General features: G+C 33.3%; 1 protein-coding gene across 4 annotated transcripts in view; it reads left to right on the plus strand.

Moving 5' to 3' along the window:
• Window positions 1–26,847, plus strand: part of LOC131672143 (uncharacterized) — a 984,265-nt gene that overhangs the window by 569,633 nt on the left and 387,785 nt on the right. The gene's annotated exons all lie outside the window — the stretch shown is intronic.

Raw genomic sequence — 26,847 nt, forward strand, 5'->3', positions numbered from 1 at the left:
TTTCAAAAACTGACAATTTGTTTAGTTCACTTTGTAAAAATCAACTCTTGTAATATGGTGAAATGTTTATAAATTTTAGTAGCGCCAGTCTCTATAAAATTATACCCTTTTTTGGAAATGTACTGCTATGATAATAGCTTTTGAAACTTGATAGTTTTTAGAAGTAAATCATATATGGGTAATTCTAGGCTATTTCGATTGACTTGTAACCCTTAGGTTACGGATTTTTTTTTAATTTGGCACAATTGTTGTACACATAAAACTGAGATTTTTCCCAAATATTGGAGACGATACATTAATTCTATCAAAAGTTATTAACAATTAAAGAAAAATGATAAAAAATTTTCAAACAGCTATATTTTAAAAACTAATAAAGATATCGAAGTCAAATTTTTTTCAAAATACTTATAATGCCTTAAAATTTCGAAATAGTTACAACAATAAACAATAAAAATTTTTTTTCGAAAGTTATTAACTTTTTGTTTAAACAATTGCTAATATCTCAAAAAGTATATTTTTTTTTTGAAAAATTCTTGCTCCTACGTATTCCTGAGGATTTTTGCTATCGAAATCAATCATAAAATTCAAGGGCCCGACATATCGGAAAGCGTAGCCCTAATCAAAAGAAGACGCCTCGGCGTAAGGCTGCGGTAGCGCTCCAGCGGACTCACGGTCGAAAGGTACTTACTTTTAGCTTTAATCTAAAAAACTAATAAAGATACCGAATCGGAGTTTTCCCAAATTACTTATAATACCTTGAACTTTCGAAATAATTACAACAATAAACAATAAAAATTTTTTTTCGAAAGTTATTAACTTTTTGTTTAAACAATTGCTAATATCTCAAAAAGTATATTTTTTTTTGAAAAATTCTTGCTCCTACGTATTCCTGAGGGTTTTTGCTATCGAAATCAATCATAAAATTCAAGGGCCCGACATATCGGAAAGCGTAGCCCTAATCAAAAGAAGATGCCTCAGTGTACGTCGCAACGACAGCAGGACGTCTTCGTGGTCTTACGCTGAGGCGTCTTCTTTTGATTCAGGCTACACTTTCCGATATGTCGGGCCCTTGAATTTTATGATTGATTTCGATTGCAAAAATCCTCAGGAATTTGGGAATAATTTGGGAAAACTCCGATTCGGTATCTTTATTAGTTATTTAGATTAAAGCTGTTTGAAAATTTTTTATCATTTTTCTTTAATTGTTAATAACTTTTGATATAATTAATGTATCGTCTCCAGAATTTGGGAAAAATCTCAGTTTTATGTGTACAACAATTGTGCCAAATTAAAAAAAAATCCGTAACCTAAGGGTTACAAGTCAATCGAAATAGCCTAGAATTACCCATATACAGTATATGTTGTAACTTTTCGACTATTCCACGGTATAATAAATTAAGTTGAAATCTAAGATACATTGCAAATTATATTTCCGAGAGCAAACATGAAGTTGACGTATAATAATCCATACTCGAAATAATCAAAATAATAGTTGTCCGTGGTTTACTTGTAGTGACTGAAGTGTTTTTACATGAACATTAACAATCAGTACTGAAACCTTTGAAAATTCAAAGTCGTGCTACGAGGATAATAACACAGGCCAACAAAATTTGACAAAGGTTCAGAACCAGAGACCAAACATAATATATTCGAAGGATTTTGATGCGCTGAATCCAAATCCGAGCTCAGAATTGCGCCAGCACGTCAGGAATTTGAGATATCCTAACCTGAATGTGCGAAAATCACGTTTTTTGGCTATATTCGGTACCTTATAACATTGCGAATAAATTTTTTCATGCAAAACTGACAACGGCATCTGAAAGAGCAACTCTTGGCATACAAAATGCACTACCGATTTTTGTTTTTATGTCTTTTGGTAATGTGGATATCGTCGTTTGAAATTTAACAACTATGAATTTGTTTATACTGTGACATACCAGAACGAGTGACCAGACATAGTACACCCGAAGGATTTTGGTACGCTGAATCCAAATCCGAGCTCAGAATTGCGCTAGTACGTCAGGATTTTGAGATATCCTAACCTAAAAGTGCGAAAATCAAGTTTTTTTGGCTATATACGGTACCTTATAACATGCGAATAATTTTTTTCGTGCAAAATTGACAACGGCATCTAAAAAGCAATTCTTATCGTACAATAGCACTAACAATCTTTAGTTTATGTCTTCTTTTATCGTCAATTGAAATGTACTACTTATCAATTGGTTTATACGGCAACGCAATGAATTTCGACTATTATAACTCAAATCTCTGATCTTGGAGTATTGTAACCTGCGGGGCAATAAACCTTGCCCACTTAACCCTAAATCCCTTAATCCCCGAGCCCTGTGACTGGTGCAATAATCCCCGTCCCCTTAAGCCCAAATATTTTAACCCAAGAAGGTTATAACAAGCGCGGCAATAAAACCTGCCAACTTAACCCCGAATTTCTTCACCTCGGAATCCTGTAACCTGCGATACAATAGCCCTAGATTCCTTGTGGCGCAAATTACTGGGCTCAAGCATTAAGGGATTTGCGTAACGGCATCGAGGGTTATAACATCACAGGTTTCAGGGCTACAGGGTTAACGGATTTAAGGTTAAGGGGGCAGTTAAAGGTTAAGGGGTCGGGGGTTTTTGGGTTAACGGATTTAGGGTTATGGCCACGCAGATTATAGCCTTCTAGAATATTTCGGAATACTGATGTGCTGGCGAAATTCTAAGCTGGGATTTGGATTTAGCGCATCGAAATTCTTCGGGTGCGTTATGTATAGTTTTTGGTTCTGAAGTTTGTCGGCTTGTGACAGACAGACAAATATTAGAATTAAAAATTTAAATAATTTGTTTAAATAAATTTAAATGTACAAATCTGACATCAAACTCGTGACTAGTAACCCCCAAAACCATGGTAATGTGGTGCAGCTTGCAAAAATATTCTATTATACAGGAATTTGTTTAAAGAAATTTTTCAAATAAAATACATTTTGCAAATCTGATATCAGATTCATAACCAGAGACCTCAAAAATCAGCAAAAGTACGTGCAACTTGCAAAAACATTGAGTTTTGCAACATTTGTTTAAATAAATTGTTTAAATAAATCTAAATTCACAAATCTGACATCAAACTCGTAATCAGTGCCCCCTAAAACCATGTCAATGAGGTGCAAACTTGCCAAAATATTCAATTTTCAGAAATTTGTTTAAACAAGTGTCTTAAATAAAACACATTTTGTAAATCTGATATCAGATTCATAACCACCGACCTCAAAATTCAGCGAAAGTATGTGCAACTTGCAAAAACATTGAGTATTGCAACATTTGTTTAAATAAATTGTTTAAATAAATCTAAATTCACAAATCTGACATCAAACTTGTAATCAGTGACCCCTAAAACCATGGAAATGAGGTGCAACTTGCAAAAATTTTCAATTGTGCAAAAATTTGTTTAAACAAATTGCTTGAATAAAATAAGTTTTGAAAATCTGTTATCCGATACGATCAGCGGAATCAAAAACCGTGAAATCTTTCATTCGTTTTTGAAATTCTGTAGATAGATGATGTAGAATATTACGTAACTTGAAATGTATGATTGTATGCTGAAGCTGAGATAGGTGAAAGCAGAGATAACTGATTTTGTGACATGCTAATCCTTCCGTGTTAGAGATCACGTTTGAGTGGCGGGCTAACGTTTGAATTTCCTGTAATTGCTATTATCTTATTTTCTTCTACTTCCAAAATGAGTTCCAGAAGCCCTTGTGCAAGAAAAATTGATACATTTTGTTATGTTTGTGGGAAGTTTGAAACATCTTCTTATCGACGATCGATTAATGATTCAATCAAAACTCTATATATGAAATGTTATAAGGTTCCGATCGACAATTTAGATAAGACATGGGTACCATCTTCAATTTGTAATTCTTGCAGACTTGCTATGTTGAAGTGGGATGATAATAGCAGCAATATGACTGTTATTGAACCGACCATCTGGCGTGAGCCCAAGGATCATGAAACTGATTGTTACTTCTGCTTATGTAATTCAACGGATTTCAATAAACAAAATTCAAATAAAATCATCTACCCTGCGGTAGCGAGTGTAACACCAGCCAAAGTAGGAAAAGTAAGTAAACCCGGAAAAGAAGTTGGTTCGGCAAAAGTTGAACCGATGGATATTGATACAACTGAAGATGTCTCTTTTGAAGATAGTTCTGATGACGAGAGTCCTAAGCTTTTTGACCAAAGTTCGTTAGATGATTTTATTCGAGATCTCATTCTTCCAAAGGATAAAGCTGAACTCTGTGCTTCAAGACTCCAAGGAAGGAAGCTATTATTACCTGGAACAAAAGTGTCAATTTACAGAAACCGAGAAGAGGCGTTCATAAAGTATGTTACAATGGAGGATGTGATGGTGTACTGTAATAACATCGAAGAATTGGTTAACTTGTATATCCAAGATTTGTACAAGCCAGAAAACTGGCGTCTCTTCATTGATTCTTTCACACAAAGTCTCAAAGCTATATTACTACACAACGGAAATGAGTATACGGCACTTCCTGTAGGTCACTCAACTGCACTAAAAGAATCATACAATAGTTTTCAATTTCTACTGGAAAAAATAAATTACAAGACTCACAATTGGCTTGTTCATGGTGACTTTAAGATGATAAATCTTATAGTTGGCTTGCAGTCGGGAAATACGAAATTTCCGTGTTTCCTCTGCCTTTGGGACAGCCATGCAAGAGATAAGCATTGAGTAACAAAAAAATGTCCCACAAGATCAGAATGGAAAATAGGTTCTCATAATGTCGCCTACGTAGGTCTTGTTGATAGAGAGAGAGAGTATTACTGCCACCACTTCACATCAAATTAGGTTTAATGAAACAGTTTGTGAAAGCCTTGAATAAAGAAGGGAAATGTTTCAATCATTTGAAAGCCACATTTCCGAAATTGAGTGATGCAAAAATTAAGGAAGGCATTTTCGTTGGGCCTGATATACGAAAACTCATGAAAGATGATACATTTATCGAAACCATGACTATCGTTGAAAAGAATGCTTGATTGAGCTTCAAAGATATTACAGAAAAATTTTTAGGCAATAATCGAGACCCGCAGTTTGAAACTATTGTGTCCAACATGTTACAGAATTTCCGAAAAATAGGTTGTCTAATGAGCCTTAAAATACACTTCCTTCATTCTCATGTGATCTATTTCCCAGAAAATCTTGGAGCATATAGTGAGGAGATGGGTGAACGATTTCACCAAGACTTTAAACAAAAGGAACAACACTACCAAGGAAGGTGGGACGAAAAAATGATGGCCGACTACTGCTGGTCATTGAAATGAGATGATAATAATCCTACTAGTCACAAACGTAAATCTCTTCAACGATCATTTGAAATGAAGAGCCAATGTTTTCACAAAAAGAAAGCATAACATCAAAAAATTGGCGGTTATAGGTTTAAGAATATACATTCTATAGATTGTCAGCTTCTTAATGTAACCTCTCTAACTAAATTGGAGCTTAGGTTGAAATGCTATGGATTACAGTCCACTTAAATTAATTAGTCCTGTGCTTGACCCTCACTGTTCACTGCATTTAGTTTAACCTGTTGTGAGTTTAGCGCTCGCAGATCATAGCGAACGTAAGTTCACCTGTAGTGGTCTAGAGCTCGAAGGTTACTGCGCATATAGGTTATACTGTCCTGGATTCTAGTTTGCAAGTTATATCGTACTCAATATACCTGTTGCGGATTATAGTGCGCTTAAATTAACCTGTAGCAGGTTATAGCGAATTTAGGTTAATTTGCCTTGATTTTGAGCTTGTAGGTTATAGCGCACTTAAGTCAACCAGCCGCGTATTATAACGCACTTAGCTTAACCTCTCGCGGGTCATAGAGCGCTTAGGTTAACTTGTGGTTTTAAGCTGAGTGTAGGTTATAGCGCATTTAGGCAATCCTTTCATGGTTTTGAGCTTGCAGGTTATAGCGCACTTAAGTTAATCTGTCGCTGGTTCTAGAGTTATAGGATTTTCAGTGCATTTAGGTCATAACCATCTGCCTTAGCCTGCCCTAAATTTATAGCTGCCATTTTAGAGTGCTAAATAAATTCAACTAGATTCGCCATAAATTAGTACAATGGTAGACCTTTATATGCCAGTGTAAGTTTTTCCTACTACTGAAGATTGCAAAAAAAATCAAGATTTTTCATACTCCAGTATAAATCAATTGATGAATGGCACATTTAAATTGATGGTATCTCTGCTGAAAGAAGACATAAAAAAATCGGTAATGCATTTTGTCGGCCAAGAGTTGCTCTTTCAGATGCCTTTGTCAGTTTTGCATAAAAAAATTTATTCACAATGTTATAAGGTACCGAATATAGCCAAAAAACGTGATTTTCGCACATTCAGGTTAGGATATCTCAAAATCCTGACGTGCTGGCGCAATTCTGAGCTCGGATTTGGATTCAGTGCACCAAAATCCTTCGGGTGTACTATGTCTGGTCTCTGGTTCTGAAACCTTGTTGGCCTGTGTAATCTTCGGTGGCTTCTGACAGAAAATGAATGAATTTCAAAGACAGCATGAAAATTTAATCATCAAGCGATGAACATAGTCTGAGTAGACTCGGTTTACGGCTTGGATGGGCCCTTTGAATTTCTGCTAGGGATTGTTACATCTCTCGGCGAAAGACTAGACAGAACAAAACACACCAAAACTTAGCTGATTTTTTAGGTTCTAATATAATAATATATAAAGGAGATAGTCTAAGGCTAATTTTTTCTCATAAGACAAATGGTGTTATGAGTTGAACTCTTAGACTTTTGTGTAGGATGGAATAGTAGTAAGACTGACCACTGAATAATTAAATGTATTTCAGGAAATAGCTGAGACTTTATTTTATAGATAAAGTGCTCGCGCTGTCAATCGAGGTAGGAATATTCTTTCTTGCCGCAGGGACGAGCGAATTTATATTTTTTACGCTGGATGGCCTCTACAAGTCTATTTCCGCAAACTGGCACAAATTTTAAACAGGTTTTGTCGCGCACGCAAATTGGAATGTTTGTGATTTAAAAAATTGAGTTGGACATGCTGAATTTTATGATCTAAATTATTACTTACGATAAAATATCCTCACAAAGTTATAAACCACTAAAGTTAATTAACTAAATAGCTTAAAATTTATAATAAAATTATTGGCGTTTTTTACACCAAAAAATTATTATGATACACGGAACATTATCCAAAATCAAAATTATCAATTTAACAAATATAATTTGAATAATGAGTAAATAAAGAATGTGTAAATTATTTTTTTTGCTATTATAAAACCAACAATGGGATAACAATCGTTTTAACTAATTTTACAAGTATGTATTATACAATTGGATCACTATCTCACAACGTAATTTAAAATGTTTAAATAAATTATTAAACTTTTATTTATTAATAACTTTGTTAAAAAATCAGTTATCAAAGTGTTAAATTTTTGCTTCTCTATTAAAGTGCTTGTTTTACTGTATCATATTCAAATTTGCATTGTATTTGTTTATTAAAAAATTGTTCATGATATTTACTTGCAAACTAAATGATAGCAATTATTACCTAATAAATGTTTATAATAAGTTGAAATTCGAGATTACCGCATTTAAATTGACTGTAAAAGTGCTTTTGTTCATTTTAAAAGCATGCAGTTGTCGATTTTGCGTAGTAAACAATAAATTTCCGACGCCTGTGACGTCACGCTCCTTATATGGTCTTGATTTTGCTCAAGTACCATAGTACATCCAAGAGCGTATGTGAGGTAGCGCTTTAGCTTTGATAGCGCTCTATCTTAGTTTCAGATGTATGGCGGGCTACCATTACGCAGTGAAAAGCGGAAGAAAAGAGCAGATAAGACTGAACCGTTATAATATGGAAACGCTAATTCTCGAATTCTCAGATACTCAGATTCATCTGAAATCGAATCTTATTTTGTACTAATTAATTTTTCATTGATATCTCCGTCAATTCTTAAGCTGAAATTAAATGTTTTGTTCTTTTGAAAAAAATATTTTTTTCACCAGGTTGTATTGTATATCAAATTCGGTGATCATTCATACGACAACTCTAGAATTGTCTAGTATTAGAAAATAAAATTTTGATATTCTTTTTTCTTCTTGTTCAATGATTTTAAGAAACTGCATACTTAATTATAGTGAGATTATACTGTTATATGATTTTCGATATTTCTCGCTACAACATTGGGTCTGGATTTTTTATTTAAATAATCTAATCTATGGCATTAGTTTAGTGACCTATAAAACCTGGTCTATATAATCATAGCATAAATCATAGACTATAGATATTCCAAAATTTATATTACGACCATCGATATTATATTCTACCTGAGAGAATCCTAAGAACTAGTCCTTCCTTAAAAAAGTGATGGCCTGAAAAGTGAAGCCAGTTTATTCGTGATCTGATTGGCTGTTTCTAGAAATAAGCGCGAAAAATTCAAATCTCGTAATATATCGTCTCGAAATACGCATGAAAAATTTTAATAATGTATATGAATAGGTTATTAAAAATAAAAAAATAATAAAGATATTTTCAATATTTTCATTGTTCGAAATTCGAAATTCATGTAAATAATAAAAATATAACTTATAATTTGTGCCAATTTAGTATAGCACAGTTGAATATTGTAATGTAGGTGGTGCCCCGTTTAGTAGTTTGTTAAGTGTGAGTGCAGTAAATGAGGATAAGTGTGAATGCAGTGAATGAGGATCAAATCTCGACCAGCTTTGTTATAGTGCATATCAGTACAACGAATCTGTGGGCATTGTTGAATTTTTGTCACACAAAAACAAAAATTTCATATTACAGAAGTAAGTAGAGCATAACTATATTGTATTAAACTATTATTTTACAAATTATGTCTCTTTTTTCAACTATGATGGCAATTAGTCGCCATTCGTTATCCCGTCCAATTATATCAAGTGCATCCTGCATATTGTATATCAGCAAGCATCGTTGGATTTTGATAGAGGAAAAGACATTTCTAATAACAACCGTAACCGTGGTGTAAGTTGATTGTTTTAAATTATTTCTTTTTAAATCTTAAACCCTTTTTTCTACAATAATTTGTTAGTTAGATCATTGTTAACCTAATGGGTGAACACGTGCCATTTAGTATCTAATCTAACATAATTGCTGAACACGTGCTATTTGGTGTCCAACTTTTTTAGTGTGTTATTAATTCAAATTATTATCAATCCAATAATGAATTCAAATAATATATCAGAATAATGTTTTTTTCACATACACTCCCGCCCAATAATCTTTGCCCACCTAAGAACAAAACGACTATAACTTTGAAACATATCTCGGCTGGAAATACACCTACAGAGCTCTGCGGGGGCTCATTTGAAAGGGTTTTTCGAGCACTTTTCAATGGTGTATGATAAAATCATGCTTAGATATTTCCCTTGCAGATAGGGCGGCGAATATCAAAACAAAAATTACGAAATTTTTGCTTTTTCTTTAACCGCTTGCCATTTCGAGAAAAAAAATCGCAGAAAAATTCTAAACATAGCATTTTTTAGCTCTTTTTCTGCACTATCCAAAACACTCATTCAAAAATAATTTTCGTCTAAATTCAGCGATTATATGAGCATTTCATTCAAAAACAGCATCTATATTCATTGCTCTGTATCTCGGAAAATTCGAATTGTAGAAAAAAATTTTCTTGGAAGAAAATGTTCTATTTTGTAAGTAGAATACGTGAACGAAATTTCATAATCATATGAAAACATTTTTTTTTCAGTCGTAATATTAAGTAGTCTAATTTTTTCAATATTTCACTTTGGAATAATAAAACAGATCGTTTATACTCGAAGCTATTCTATTAATTGTAGACAAATTTTAATTGTATGCAAATCTCGATCAACGAAAAATCTAAGTAGAAAAATTAATCTAATCTACCAAAACTGACATAACTAATGATTAGTGAAAAAAATTTTTTTTTAATGTTGTTCTAATCTTCTAAAAAATTGTTTACCATAGTAACATATTATTGAAGTATGGCGCCGAGAGATTTTAGTAAACGTTATCAAGTTATTGGATTTCACATAAATGGTAAAAGCAATCGTTTCCGCGGTCTACCAGAGCGCTTCTTGTCTTCAACACTGCCGCTACTTTTAAATTTATTTATATTGTAGTCTACGGTTCGACGAGGAATATTGAGAATACTAGCAATCTGACGATTGCTTTTACCATTTATGTGAAATCCAATAACTTGATAACGTTTACTAAAATCTCTCGATGCCATACTTCAATAATATGTTACTATGGTAAACAATTTTTTAGAAGATTAGAACAACATTAAAAAAAAATTTTTTTCGCTAATCATTAGTTATGTCAGTTTTGGTAGATTAGATTAATTTTTCTACTTAGATTTTTCGTTGATCGAGATTTGCATACAATGAAAATTTGTCTACAATTAATAGAATAGCTTCGAGTATAAATGATCTGTTTTATTATTCCAACGTGAAATATTGAAAAAATTAGACTACTTGATATTACGACTGAAAAAAAAATGTTTTCATATGATTATGACATTTCGTTCACGTATTCTACTTATAAAATAGAGAATTTTCTTCCAAGAAAATTTTTTTCTACAATTCGAATTTTCCGAGATACAGAGCAATGAATATAGATGCTGTTTTTGAATGAAATGCTCATATAATCGCTGAATTTAGACGAAAATTATTTTTGAATGAGTGTTTTGGATAGTGCAGAAAAAGAGCTAAAAAATGCTATGTTTAGAATTTTTCTACGATTTTTTTTCTCGAAATGGCAAGCGGTTAAAGAAAAAGCAAAAATTTCGTAATTTTTGTTTTGATATTCGCCGCCCTATCTGCAAGGGAAATATCTAAGCATGATTTTATCATACTCCATTGAAAAGTGCTCGAAAAACCCTTTCAAATGTATATTGCCATGAAATATACCATTTTCATATTATTATCAAAGTTATTTATTTAATTATTACAAATTTCTCATTTTCAGCTATTGATGGCTACATACATCAGACGTTTAGACCAGTTCAGAATCGATACAACAATATGAGCTATGGGATCGGAGCTATCACCGATGGCGAATATAAGATAAATATCATTATAACCACCTTTACGCCAATCGACGTCGGACTAGGTGCCTCTGTGACTGTGACAGGGGAAGTCTCAGAAAATGGTAAACATTGCATTATAGACAAATACAGTGACAATTTTTGCAATTTTTATTTCATTTTCCATCACGGATTGCAGGTGCTTTAACTACAATTACATGTGCTAATAGTGCTGCAGTTTTACCCAACGAAAATGATACCGCATTACCACACGCTCAAGTTATGAAAGGTAACCGATCAATAAGAAAGCGCAATAATGCTGACTAAGATTTTTACACGTTTTAAGATTAATACGACAAACGAATAAGTCAACAAAATTGAGTAAAATTAAAAATATTAAGTATTAATATTTTAAGTATTATTATACCTATTTAAGTCTACACGAATTAAGTCCAAGTGTAGCTTCTATAGTGAACAGACGTGTATCAAAATTGCTCCTCGCAAGTGTAGTGTTTACGTCTCACGTGTCCGGGCTTAGCCCAATACATTTTCGCACCAACGAGAAAATACAACATCAAAGAAAACAACCATGAACACCATGACACCCACAACTCAGAATCAACAACTAAATGTCATACCAACGTTTTCATTCGACTCCTCCACCTCCAGCTACGCATCAATTACGCAAAAAGACCAAACTCCAAAAAGAGGTCAAGGTCTCCTTATGGACTGCATCGGCGAACTGACACTTACAGATTACACGTGTGCCATAGGAGATATTGTACAACCAAAAAACATACTATTCGCATCGAGAATATCCAAAAATCGAATCTGTATTTACCTGGCCAATAAGGAACTAGTACACGACATCACAGAAAAAAATTCCAAACTATCAACATAGGCGAACAGGTAATACCAATCAGACCATTAGTAAGTAAATACAAGAGAATCATATTATCTAATGTCTCCCCAAGCATCCCAAATCATGTCATCGAAAATATTCTTGATAAATTAAAAGTTACCAGGGGCTCCCCGGTAATACCACTGAAAGCTACAATTGTCAAAACCGGATATGAACACGTGGGTAGTTGACGTAAACAAACTTACATTAAACCCGAAGACATTAAAAAAATACCCAAGCTCTTTAAAATTTATTATGAAGGAGTCAACTACTTCATATACGCCAGCACAGACTCAGTCAAATGCTTTTCATGCAATCAAGAAGGCCACCTCGCAAATAACTGTACAGCCCACTCAGCTGACTCAAATGTAAATATTGATGATGTTGAAACTATTATCGATAATAGTCCAACTACCAACGAATCCACTGCTACTAATGCGTCAATTAACTTCACACCAGCAATGAAAAGACAACGCTCTGAAACTAGTTCCAACGAATCTCCAAAAGCAACCATCCAAAACCCATCCGAGCAATATATAAAAGAAACACACAAACATACCAAGCGGAAACATACACACAAACGGAAACCCAGCAACCCAAACTTATCTAAATCAGATAACACTACTGCAACAAAATCTTCCTCCAAAAAAGAAAAAAATATCTACCAAGACTATGACTCACAAGAAAACATTAACGACGAGCTTGATATTAAACTATACAGCATCAAAGACTATCTCAACACTGCTGAAGTTCTTCTCAACTACGACGAATTCAAAAGTCTACTCGAAAAAACACATAATGTCAAAAAATCCATAGAAATAATAAAACAATACACGGACGACTTAGAAAAATTTAAAAAATTTATTCGAGAGGATGTATACCAAAATGTTCGAAACTCTACCATTAAAAACCGCTGCACCAGATTATTGAAAAGTATAGATCTACCAAACACGAATCTCACTCCCACCCCGACACCAACCAATTCAGACTCCGACTCAGACCTTGCATAACTATAAAATGGCGAAAATTATCCAATGGAACCTTAACAGTCTAGCACACCAACTGAACTACCTAAAAATCCTTATACACAAAGAAAATGCAGACATTATCTGCTTACAAGAAACAAATCTCAAAGGCAACGACAAATCGAATATAAAAAAATATACAAGCTACAATAAAAACAGACAAGACTGTATAAATGCCAGTGGAGGAGTATGTATATATATAAAAGAAAATTATTATAGCCAAGAAATAACATTAAACACCGAATGAGAAGCAGTCGCCATACAAACCCTCATCAACAATAAGCTAATCACCATATGCAACATATATCTAAGCGACAAATATAATCTAAAAAACGAAAACCTACAAAACCTCGTAAATCAACTACCTACACCTTATATACTTCTAGGAGACTTTAACAGCCACAACACTCTATGGGGCTCAAATAAAACCGACAAAAGAGGAACCATAATAGAAAACATAATAACATATAACAACATAGACTTTCTCAACGATGGTACACCAACATACTGCAACGCTTCCTCCGGAAACCCCAGTTCAATCGACCTAACTCTCTGCAGCAGCAACATAACACTATATCTAAACTGGGAAGTACTAGACTACTTATACGAAAGTGACCATTTCCCCATAATTACAACACTTTTTCCTACCAATAACACAGAACTAGAAATCAATCATCACAGGTGGAAATTCTATAAAGCCGACTGGGGAAAATATAAAGAAATTACCAACTCCAAAATCAACGAACTTGAATCACTACTCAATGACAACTCTCGAAAGATCAACTCCAATATCAACCAAATAATAGATAAATTTAAAGAAATCATTCTACTAGCAGCAAACGAAAGCATTCCCACTAGCAAAAAAAAAAACTCCAAAATACAACACAACGTGGTGGAATGAAGAGTGCGAAACCGCTGTCAAAAACGCAATACGAGCTTTCAACATTTGGAAAAGGAAAAACACTCTAAGCAATCAAATAGAACACAAACGCTTAAAAGCCATAGCCAAAAGAACAATTAAACAAAACAAAACAAAGTCATGGTTAGAATATCTGAAATCGATGAACTATTAACTACCCCTGAACGAATTATGGAAAAAAATTAAATCAATAGAAGGCAAAAGCACACAACAATCTATAATAATTAAAGAAAACAACACAATAATAAATAACTCATACGAAGTGTCAAACATACTAGCCGAACAATTCGCTGACGCAGCAAGCGACTCCAACCTCACACATGAATTTTTACTATATAAAAACGCTCAAAATCCCCTAGTAACTCCACAAGTAACCACAAACAACAACACTATCAACAATAAAATCACACATCGAGAACTAAAGTCGATACTAGAAATCAGCAAAAACACAAGTCCGGGGCCTGACTCTATTCCGAACATATTTCTTAAACAACTTCCATACAGACCTCGCAAATGCCTACTACGAATTTACAACTTAATTTGGACAGAAAAACAATTTCCCGACGAATGGAAACGAGCTATCGTTATTCCTGTATTGAAACCTAACAAAAACAAATATGAAAAAAACAGCTACAGACCTATTGCTCTAACATGCTGCATGTGCAAGATTCTAGAGAAAATAGTGAACAAGAGACTAAAATGGTATTTAGAAACGAATAACCTCCTAAACAAAGCCCAAAGTAGATTCAGAGAGAATTGCAGCACATCAGACTGCCTCGTCACACTGGAATCCAACATTTATGAATCTTTCGCACTAAAACACCACCTATTAACAATTTACCTCGATATAAATAAAGCTTACGATCTACTATGGCGCCGCAAAATTCTCCAAACCTTAATTGACTTCAAAATCACAGGCCCTATATTTTACTTTGTACAAAACTTTCTCACCAACAGAAGCATTCAAGTCCGAATCCACAACACACTATCGGAAGTAGTCCCAATAGAGAACGGAATACCGCAAGGCTCAGTTATTAGCGTAACTCTATTTCTCATCACTCTAAACGACATATTTCAACACATAAATGCTCCAATTCAGTGCACTACATTTGCAGACGACATTACCCTATTTTTAGAAGGAAAAAACATTAATACCAGCGTTAAAATCATGCAAAGTGGACTTAACAAGCTAAACAAATTCGCAAACACGTCCGGATTCCAATTCTCACCTACAAAATGCCAAGCAATTTTATTTCAGAAACACGGAAACAACAACCAAGACATTAAATTACATATCGGAAAAGAAGTCATACAAGTAGTCAACGAAGTAAAGATATTAGGCCTTATTTTCGATAAGAAGCTATCATGGAATTCTCATTTATCTTATCTAAAAAACCAATGCATCCGGAGAATGAACTTATTGAAAACACTATCAGCAAGAAACTGGGGAGCAAACCAACAAATAATCAAGAACACATATAAAGCTATAATCCAATCTAAACTAGATTACGGCTGCGTTGCTTGCGAATCTGCAAATAAAAACTCACTAAATAGACTAAATGTATTACTACATGAAAGTATGAGATTAGCAACAGGAGCCTACAGGACTAGCCCTGTAATCAGCATTCTCAGCGAAAGTAATATTCTCCCATTACACCTCAGACGTAAAAAAACAATCATGAATTATGCAATAAAAATTCTACACTCACCAAAAAACCAAGCATACCCTCTCCTCTTCAAAAACCGTAATATTTACGACGATAACAAACCCAATAAAAAAAAACCGTTCTATTACCGAGCTTACAAACATCTCGCAAGTTATGGAATATTCTACGATCAATTCCTTCCATATATAATCTCACATTCAAACCAAACTCCTATGTTATGGGAAGATGAACTAACAACAGATCTATCTAATCACACAAGACAAGAACACTGCAACCACTCACAACCCACCTCAAACATCAACCACATATATACCGAGATCATTCCCTCAAACAACACTATTGGCGCAGCCGCCATTTTACCTAGCCAAGAAAAATTAATAATTAAACTCCCAAAATACTATGGACTTCAAGCAGCTCACGAAACCTTGATCCTGCACACACTAAATAATATCAACCTCACCATAAGGACAGTAATACATACAACAGCTGCAAAACTTATCAAACAACTCCAAAGCACTCATTCACAAAATACAATCATAGAACATATAAATAAGATATTGAAAAACACAAAGAATAAAATAGGAATACATCTAATAAAAGTTAATGAAAACACACATACACAAAAAGCAGAATCCCTGACCAGCCAAGTAACACGCCAATGAGGTAAAAATAAACAAAATAATTGGTCTCAAAATGATCAACCACAAAATTAACGCGAAAACAACGCCAACTGGACAAATAGCACCAACAACAGTTCACTAAAAAAAATAAAAAAAGACGTTTTTCAAACAAATCCTGCAAACAATTTCATCAGAAGAGAACAAATTATAATAACCAGGCTCCGAATCGGACACACATCAATGACTCACCAACACATACTAAACAAATTGGAACCCCCGATATGTGAAAAATGTTCAACAAGAATTAATACTGATCACATACTAATACAATGCTCAAAATACAAAAACGAACGCAAAAAGCACAAATTATTGAATGATATAACAAGCCTACTCAACAACCCAGATCAATGCAAAAAAGCTATACAATATCTACAAGAAACCCAACTAATAAGCAAACTATAATCAAAAAAAAAAAAAAAAAAATTTTCAATACACTACCATAAACACCAGTTTGTAACCATCATATCAACAAAAATATCTTACAATATAGATTCAAACAAACACACATCTACCACAATCTTGTATTTAATTAATGTCAACTCTACTGAACAACCAATTTATGTAACTCTATAACAGAGTATCAATGTACCAATGTCGCTAATACCCATTAAGGGGGATGCGACTGAAAATAAATAAATAAAAAAAAAAAAAAAAAAAAAAAAATAAGAAAGCGCAATAATGCTGACTAAGATTTTTACACGTTTTAAGATTAATACGACAAACGAGTCTTATTTATTATTATTAAGTTTATTTAATTTCTTTTTTATTCGATGCAATTAAAAATGTAAACAATTGTCATGTTTAAGATATATAATATTGTTGAGTTGGATATATGATACTAAGTAAAATTTTTCATATAATTATTAGATATAGAAATGAGTAGGAACCGACTGATTATACTTAAATGATATTATATTGTTTACGTTTAAAATGACAATGAGTCTATATATAACGTTCAATTAATGTTTCTAATATTTATTTATTGAAAAAAAATGTTCAGTTTTTCCTTTTGCGTTATTTGCATGAAGCAAAATAATTTTTATGACAAGTGTGATCTTAGCTATAACCACTATAAGCTTTATTCAACAACAAAATGATACATTGATGTAGTACTCTATAAAAATATTGTCATTTTAATGAAAAACTTTCAAATGTGTTCGATTTAGTTAGTTTAGTAATAATTCATTACTTTGTATTCATTTAAATGATAACACATTGTATGTATATTTATGAAAATGATTCAATAAATATTTTATATACCTTCACCTACTGCGAATAAAGTATGAACATAAATTGATTAACACCTATTATATTACTCGAAGTTTAAACTCAAACCTTCCGTGAAGTCACTTCTTTCAAAAGTATGTTTCATTCTCTCTTTTTTTTTAACTGATGAGTTGAGAAATATCTTCCAAGCGCTGCAAAATTGCATCCACATTCCTAAAATGATTTACCCAGATTAATAGCTACATTCAGTTGGCGATAACAGCACGATCAGTGCTGTATCTTATTAGCTTTTGATTTGACGCTAATGCAAATTTTTAATAATTAACTTTTTTTGACAGTACAAAATAACAAATTGATTTTCATAAGATTTCCTTTAAAATTACTGTTTTTATAATCTAATAATTTGTAACGTGGTCTATGCGATATTATTAGCACTCCCGGGCTAGCTAATGTCGACAACAGTTAGCATCGCATCACACGTCGCAGGAGGAGTTCCGGTTAGCTCAGGTGTACGCAATCGCAGCGCTAGTGATTGCCCGCGGAGAGGCGTGCGTTCGTACTCCTGCTTAAACCTGTAATGTACATGCAATTGGAAAGGAGGCGGGCGCCCAATAAAAGACAGCCCGGAGTTGACTTCTGTATCCCTTTATTGAACCACTCTTCTTACAACGCCGAAGGCGCGCTTCAACCTTTCACAGCGGTTGTCGCCGATTTCGCTTCGGCTCGCCTCGCCTCGCCGATGTACAAACTAGCCGGCTCCGCCGAGCCGGCTCTCGCACAGCTATGTGCTCGTTTGGGAGAGAGAGAGAGAGAGACAGTAAAGTACGGCAATGCTTATGCTTATACGGTGGACATCCCGGTCCTTTCTTCGATTTGCACTCGCTCGTCCGATATTTTACCTCCTCGATATGCGCTGCCAGGAGGGGCCTTCGCCGCGTGCGCTTGCTGGGCCGACGGTGAAGCTGTCCGTTACGGTCGTTCGTCGTCAAGGCCGCGCGCGGTCGACGGGTCTTCAGCGCTACCGCGGGAGATGCGTCGCGTGCCACGAACGGAGTGAAAAAGCTTCGGGGCCTCGCTCGCGTGATATTCGGCGGCCGATATCGTCGCCGCTCCCCACTCCGTTTCTAGTTCGCGCTTCGTGGTTACCCGTGTATGCTTGATAGCCGCGAGCGCGCTGCCTTCTCTTCGGTCCTAGCTCTCTCTCTCTCTCTGTACAAGTCGCGAGTTCGTCAGCAGCTCGTGTGCGCGGCTCCTGACGCTTGTCTGTGGTGTCGATATGTGTGACGTCGTAAGCTATCGCTTGCCACGTTACAAATTATTAAACCGTTATTATTTATTGAAATTAGTGTAGCTGATAGTTGCTTTTGTGACGCAAGTTATTTTGTGTCAGTGAGTTATAAGTCGCCATTCGTCATTTCATTCAGCTGTTGAGTGCATCGATCCATAATATATCGGCAAGCATCATTGAATTTGGAAAAAGAGAAAAAAAAACTGCTTTTTGCAACAGTAAGTATTGTATAAATTCATTGTTTTATATTAGATTATTTTTAAATCTTGCTCCTTTTTTCAAGTAGAATTCATATCGAATAATCAAGTTATAGTTATAACCTATAAATCGCTGAACACGTGCCATTTAGCATCCATACTAACGTTTTTTAGTAGTTTGCATACTGTTATTTTAATACTTATTGATTTCAATTAATTAATGTTTAATCATACTGATCCTTATTCAACTATAATTCAATAGACGCTAAAATATTTAATGTAACTGCTGAACGCATGCCAATAAGTATATATTTTACATATATAAAATTTTGGGGAAAATCTTATATCTATATGTATAACAAGTGTGCAAAATTTCAAAAAATCCATAACCTGAATGTTCTGGGTGTTCGAAATAGCATAGAATTTCCCATATATACGACAAACATTCGTAACAGGTTGCATGTTTTATTCTATTCAATTCAATTTTTTAATTAATAAAAATATATAAAATTGAATGATTTGAAAGCTGAATCAATGAGATAGTTATATATAGTTATATAGACTATATATATAGTTATATAGTTATATAGACTTCATAATATTGCTACATAGTGTAATAAAAAATTTTTATGTTATGGAATTTAATTATAGTTTAATAAATAACGACATTACTAGAATTATATCTCTAAGAATAATTCCTCAAAATTCCTAATTTTTTCATAAAAAGATTCTGCTCATGTTATATATGTCATTGTGCATTTTGATAAATATTTATTTATGGTAGTATTTTCATATTAGCATTTTTATATGCTATTATGTACTATTAATTTTAACATATATAATTTTTACTTATAATAAAGTTGTACTTATAACAAAAATAATTAATTATAACACTATCAACATTTTTTACTGATTGCAGTACTTACAAATTGCGGTAAACATATTCCTGCATTGATACGCGTGTATCAAAGTTGTACTGCGAAAATAATTTGGTACATGGATGATTTTTTCATTTGAAGAAAACAAGATTGGATTTACATACATTGCAGGTATAATTAATTTAAAGTCCTATCTATATTCTAATACCCACTTTATCAAAATAATTTTAATTAACATTTGTTAAACTTTATTTTAAACTTTATTTTTAAAACTTATAATTTTAATAAATACACAGGCCTGCAAGGTTTTGTTCTTTTGCAACTGAGGGTCATTTTCGAAGTAATTTTTGGCGTAGAATTAGAATCCGTCGTCAGAATTGCTTCATCACGTCAGGTTTTTGAGTAATCGTCCCCTAAAGGTCGCAAAAACACGTTTTTTGGACATATTCAAGGCTTGATTACATCGTGAGTTTATATACTTTTCAAAAACGGTTGACGGCATCTTAAAGAAGCACTCTTACCCTTCAAAACCCATTTTTCAAATTTAAGATATCATTTTTTTTCATCAAGATATCATCAATGGAAATTTGCCATTTTTGAGGTTTCACCATGAGCTTAAAAGTTCGGCCAATTTTCCTGGAAGAATACGATATATTTCTTAGTTTTTTTTTATAATGATTCTAGAATCATTATAAAGGAAGAATACGATATATTTCTTAGTTTTTTTTTTATAATGATTCTAGAATCCAGGAAAATTGGCCGAACTTTTAAGCTCATGGTGAAACCTCAAAAATGGCAAATTTCCATTGATGATATCTTGATGAAAAAAAATGATATCTTAAATTTGAAAAATGGGGTTTAAAGGGTAAGAGTGCTTCTTTAAGATGCCGTCAACCGTTTTTGAAAAGAATATAAACTCACGATGTAATCAAGCCTTGAATATAGCCAAAAAACGTGTTTTTTCGACCTTTAGGGGACGATTACTCAAAAACCTGACGTGATGAAGCAATTCTGACGACGGATTCTAATTCTACGCCAAAAATTACTTCGAAAATGACCGTAAGTTGTAAAAGAACAGTGACAACTCTCTATTTTGCAGGCCTGTGATATTAATGAATATTATTCATTATTACTATAGAAATCGTATAATATTCTTTTTTCAGGTTTTCAGAAGGATTTTACTTAAAATGAATGCATTGCCATCACTGAAGAAATAAACTATTATTGCTATCTTATTAATCTATTATTGTCATTAATTATAATTATTACTACTATTTCGTTATGTTAATAATTATGTTAATAAATAATGATATAAATAAAACTATTACTTTACAGACATAACAATTTCACTATAAGTGACCTTCAACTGAATTCAAATATACCTTTACTGATAACAACCTTTGATGAAAATTACCTTACCAGACAATTTTATTTCTAAAACAAATAACATAATATTCTAAATATGAATAATAACCATCATTAGAAATTTCGTTGTTGGACTACTGAACATTAATTATATTGAATAAATGTTGGAAAGTTATTGAAAAATTATTGAGTATATTGAAATTATTTTTGTTAAGCAGTAAATTGTTAAATAGAAAATATTTTCATTGCAAAATTTATTATTAAGCATTATATAAATAAAAATGGGTCGACAAAAACGGACATATGAGGAAGAACAAATTTATCAAACTCAAAGACGTCTGACAATCACTGAAAATCAACGACTTAGACGTCAAGCAGCGCGTAATCAAATAAATGATGACCGTTGAAATAGTGCAGTACAAGAAGATTATTTAGGTAAAATGGATATAGCGTGTAGACACTGTCATGTGCAACATTTCCAATCGGAAAAAGTGGCAAATAAAGGCTTATCTTTCAATGATTGTTGTAGTCACGGTGAAGTCACTTTAGAGCCGACACCTGACTTTCCTAGAGAACTTGAATCTATGTTTTTAAGCACGCATATAAATTCAAGTAAATTTTTTGAGAATATTCGTTATTATAATAATTCTCTTTCCTTCGCATCATTTAACGCTAATTTAGTTAGTTTTCAATCGCGTCGTATAGGTCCATACTGTTTTAAAATTCACGGACAAATTTATTATCAAATAAACACGGCTTTATATCCTTTCAACGATGAAAATCCTGCGTACGGACAACTTTGTTTTATTGATCAAAATGAAGCTATTGAATATAGAAAGAACAATAATCCTAATATTGATTATGAAACTATTACAATTTTAGATAGCGTAATTAGAAATAATAATATATTCGCTCAATCATATGAAATGATGAAGCAAGAAATAGAAAACCAGCGATTATTAAATATTAATTAAAAAGAACCGGAATTACAACTATTATTTACTTTGAAACCAGGAACTGATAGACGAAGATATAATTTTCAAAGAACAAATGAAGTAGCTGCTATTTTCTCAACAACTGCTGATGAGGAAATTCCGAAATCTTACGTAACTATTAGAAATAAAAATACAAAAGTATTGCAATATGTTAGCACCATGGATCCAAATGTTGAACCGTGGATTTATCCATTATTTTATCCTTTTGGAACACGAGGGTGGCATAAAAATCTAAAACGCGTAAATATCAACAATAATAATAAAAATCGACGAGTAACACGAATGAATTATACAAAATACAAAATTGCGGTTAGATCTGATGAATTTAATCCTATTTTGTTAGGTCGTAGATTATTCCAACAGTGGGTAGTAGATTCTTATGTAAGAATTGAAAAAGACAGAATACAATACTGTAAAGATCATCAAAAAGAAATAAAAGCAGACACATATCAAGGATTACATGATTACTTGCAAAATTCTGCTAATAATATGAATCGACAAGTAGGAAAAACTATAATCCTTCCATCATGTTTTATCGGTTCTCCTCGCCACATGCAACTTTGGTCAATGAAACAGGACAACCAGATATTTTTCTAACAATGACTTGCAATCCTAAATGGACAGAAATTCAAGAAAATCTTCTACTGGGCCAAGAAGCATGCGATAGACCTGATATTGTAGCTCGGGTATTTCATTTAAAAAAAAATCGTTTACTTGATGTAGTAATAAAACAAAATTTTTTTGGAAATGTAGCGTCTTACGTTTACGTAATTGAATTTCAAAAACGAGGCCTACCTCACATGCATCTGTTAATAACTTTAACGTATTCATATAAAATAAGTACACCTGAAATTGTTGACAAATTTATATCAGCCGAATTGCCTAATAAAGAATATAACCTAATTTTATACAATATCGTCATAAAAAACATGATTCATGGACCTTGAGGTGACTGGTGTAAAGTCAATGATAAATGCTCTAAAAAATATCCAAAACAATTTCATGAAGAAACAATTATGGATGAAAATGGTTATCCTCAATACCGAAGAAGAAATAATGGTGACACTTATCAATTAACTAATGGTGAAGTAATTGATAATAGATGGGTTGTGCCACATTGCCCGAAAATATTAGAAATGTTTAATTGTCACATAAATGTAGAAATTGTCACAAGTATTCGATCTGTTAAATATATGTACAAGTATATTTACAAAGCTACGGTAACGATTGAAGAGGGTAACAATGCCGCTAATAACAATAATAAAATAATTAACCACGATGAAATTCGTGATTTTATAGAAACTCGCTATGTAGGACCAGTTGAAGCATGTTATCGAATTTTCAGTAAATCTTTACAAGACAAAAGCCATTCTATTGTACGATTAACTTTACATCTTCCAAATCAACAATGCATTATTATTAACAATGACCAACAAGATTTTTCTGAAAATATGAATCAAACGAGTAGTATGTTACTTGATTATTTTAAATTAAATTCACATAATGAGAATGCTCATCAATATTTATATAAGGATATTCCATCTTTCTACACTTATAAAAAAGAAAAGGTCAATGGCATCATGAGATCTAGATGGTCAAAACGAAAAAAACATTTTAATTGCATTGGACGTATGTATTCGTTCAGTCCTACACAATTAGAGTTGTTTCATTTACGTTTATTATTGCTGCATGTGAAGGGAGCTACAAGTTTTATTTCATTAAAAACAGTGAATGGGACAATACATGCTTCTTTTACAGCTGCCTGCTTAGCATTAGGATTGATACAAGACGACGAAGAATGGGACAAAGCAATGGAAGAAGCTGTAACATAGATGATGCCTTTTAGAGTGCGTCAGTTATTTGTTCGTATTTTGATACACTGCCAACCTATACATCCTGATGAATTATGGAACAAATACAAAAGCGCAATGTATGAAGATTTTTCATGTACACATGAAGTTAATATTAGTCATCAATTAGCATACTCTCATATAAATAGTCTTTTAAATCATGAAGGTAAAAGTCTATCAGATTTTCCATCGATGGAGTAAACAGTAGCTACTGAACTATTATCTGAAATCAATGATAGTCCTTCACAAGCCCAATTAGCAACTATTGGTGAACAACAATATAACCAATTAAATCAGCAACAGAAAGAAATAGTCGATGTTGTTCTTAATAGAGCAGCCGACGCAAATTATCATGTAAATAATTGTATATACATTAATGGTCCGGGAGGTTCTGGAAAAACTTTTATTTATACTACTATTTACAACTTATTGTCTTCGAAAAAAGTAAAGGTACATTCGATGGCTTTCACAGGAATAGCAGTACTTTTACTTCCAAAGGGAAAAACAGTACATAAAACATTAGGTCTTCCAGTTCCCATTCATAATGATTCATCATCAAGTATCACAGTACAATCAAAAGAAGGTCTCTTATTAAAAGATACTAAAGTTTTTATTTGGGATGAAGCACCAATGGCACTTAGATATGCTTTGGAGATTGTCAATAGAACTTTACAAAACATAATGAATAATGACTTGCCTTTTGGTGGAAAAATTATAATTTTAGGTGGTGATTTTAGACAGCTTCTTCCAATTAAACATCATGGAACGCGCACTGAAATACTGAATCTTTCTATTAAATATAGCGAATTATGGAATTATTTTGTCAAATACAATCTTACTACTAACATGAGAGTTTTACCAAATGAGATCGATTTTGCGAGATTTTTATTATTAGTTGGTGATGGAACCCTTAACGATCATGACGTTATTATTACGTTATGCTATCTAATCATTGCGTTCTAAATGCAAGTGATAATGTTATTTATATATTCGATAAATTAATCAAAGAGAAAAAATTTGAAGAAATGAGTAAATGTGCTATTTTGTCAGCTAGAAATGTTGACGTTGATGAACTAAACAAGCATGTTATGAATCTATTAGACATAAGAACAGAGCGTATTTACACTGCTATTGTCAGTATAGACAATTGTGATAACGGTGATTTAGAAGAAGTTCTTTTACCAGAATATTTAAATTCATTGAATCCTTCCAGTTTACCACCATATAAACTACAATTGAGAAAAAATTGTATCGTTATGCTTATTAAAAATATAAGCATCAATGAAGGTTTATGTAACGGTACACGTTTAAGAATTTTAGATTTTTCCAATCACTTATTGAAATGTAAAGTTTTAACAGGAGATAAATCAAACGATATTATTTTTCTAAATCGTATAACATTTATTTGTACAAATGAATATCCTTTCACTTTCAAAAGACGTCAATTCCCAATCAAAATAGCTTTTGCAATGACAATTAATAAAGCGCAAGGTCAGACATTTGATAACATTACGATTGATCTTCGTAGAGATGTTTCCAATCACGGACAATTGTACGTGGCAATGTCTAGAGTCCGATCATGGAATACACTTAAAATTTATTTTGGAAATCATCAACGAAATAATTTCAAAGTAAAAAACAAAGAAATACACAAGCCGACAAGGAAAAAAACCCAGAATCCAGATAGTACGTTCCCAAAGGTTTTTGGTGCGCTGAAACCGAATCTGACCTCAGAATTGCTCCATCACCCTAGGATCTCGAGAAATCCTAACCTAAATGTTCAAAAAACACGATTTTTCACTATATTTCGCGTAGTATTACGTCGTAAGCCAATTTTATTTTAAAAACGAGTAATGCTATCTCAAAGTACTACTCTTACCCTTCAAAACCCTTTTTCAGATTTAAAAAATCTTTTTTTTCCATCGAGATATCGTAGATTGAATTTGAGTGATTTAGCGATTTCGTTACAGCACGAAATAGTGGCGAATTTCCGAATAAGGAGTTATAGTGTAATTATATGTTTTTTGGGTCACTGAATCCAAATTTAACGTCAGAATGACTCTATAATCTCAATTCCCTTAACCCTAGAGCCCCATAACCTGCAACGCTGTAACCCCTGACCGACATACCCCAATTTCCTTAACCCTCGAGCCCCTTAACCTGCTGCGGTATAACCCCCGACCCTCACGCCCCAATTTCCTTAATCCTCGAGCCCTTTAACCTGATGCGGTATAACCCCCGACCCTCATACCCCAATTTCCTCAACCCTCGAGCCTTTAACCTGCGAAGCTATAACCCCCGACCCTCATACCCCAATTTCCTCAACCCTCGAGCCTTTAACCTGCGAAGCTATAACCCCCGACCCTCACACCTCAATTTCCTCAACCCTCGACCCCAATTACCGCGACGCTATAACCCCCAACCTTCATACCGAAATTCGCTACGCAGAATACCTCAATCCTCCAAATTATATTCAACCCCCGAGCCCTGCAAGTCTGCAACCTCAGACTCCTTTGCCAGAATTTCGTCAATCAGCACTTCAAGCTGCTATCGTATAACCGTATGTCTCTACATTTCAATCCCTTCAATATCCAAGCCTTGTATTCTACGCAGCTTTCAATTACGCGTTTTAAATCTCATTTATTCAGTTTGTGAGCGTTGCATCTGAATATCTGCAACCCTACAGTTTTTCACTTCTTTTTTTTATGAAAACGCTGTCGTTTATCTTGAAATGAACGTTTAAGAGATTTGCATCTAT

The sequence above is a fragment of the Phymastichus coffea genome, unplaced genomic scaffold, assembly GCF_024137745.1.
Source record: "Phymastichus coffea isolate CEN01 unplaced genomic scaffold, Cenicafe_Pcof_1.1 PCOF00011, whole genome shotgun sequence".
Lineage (NCBI taxonomy): Eukaryota > Metazoa > Arthropoda > Insecta > Hymenoptera > Eulophidae > Phymastichus > Phymastichus coffea.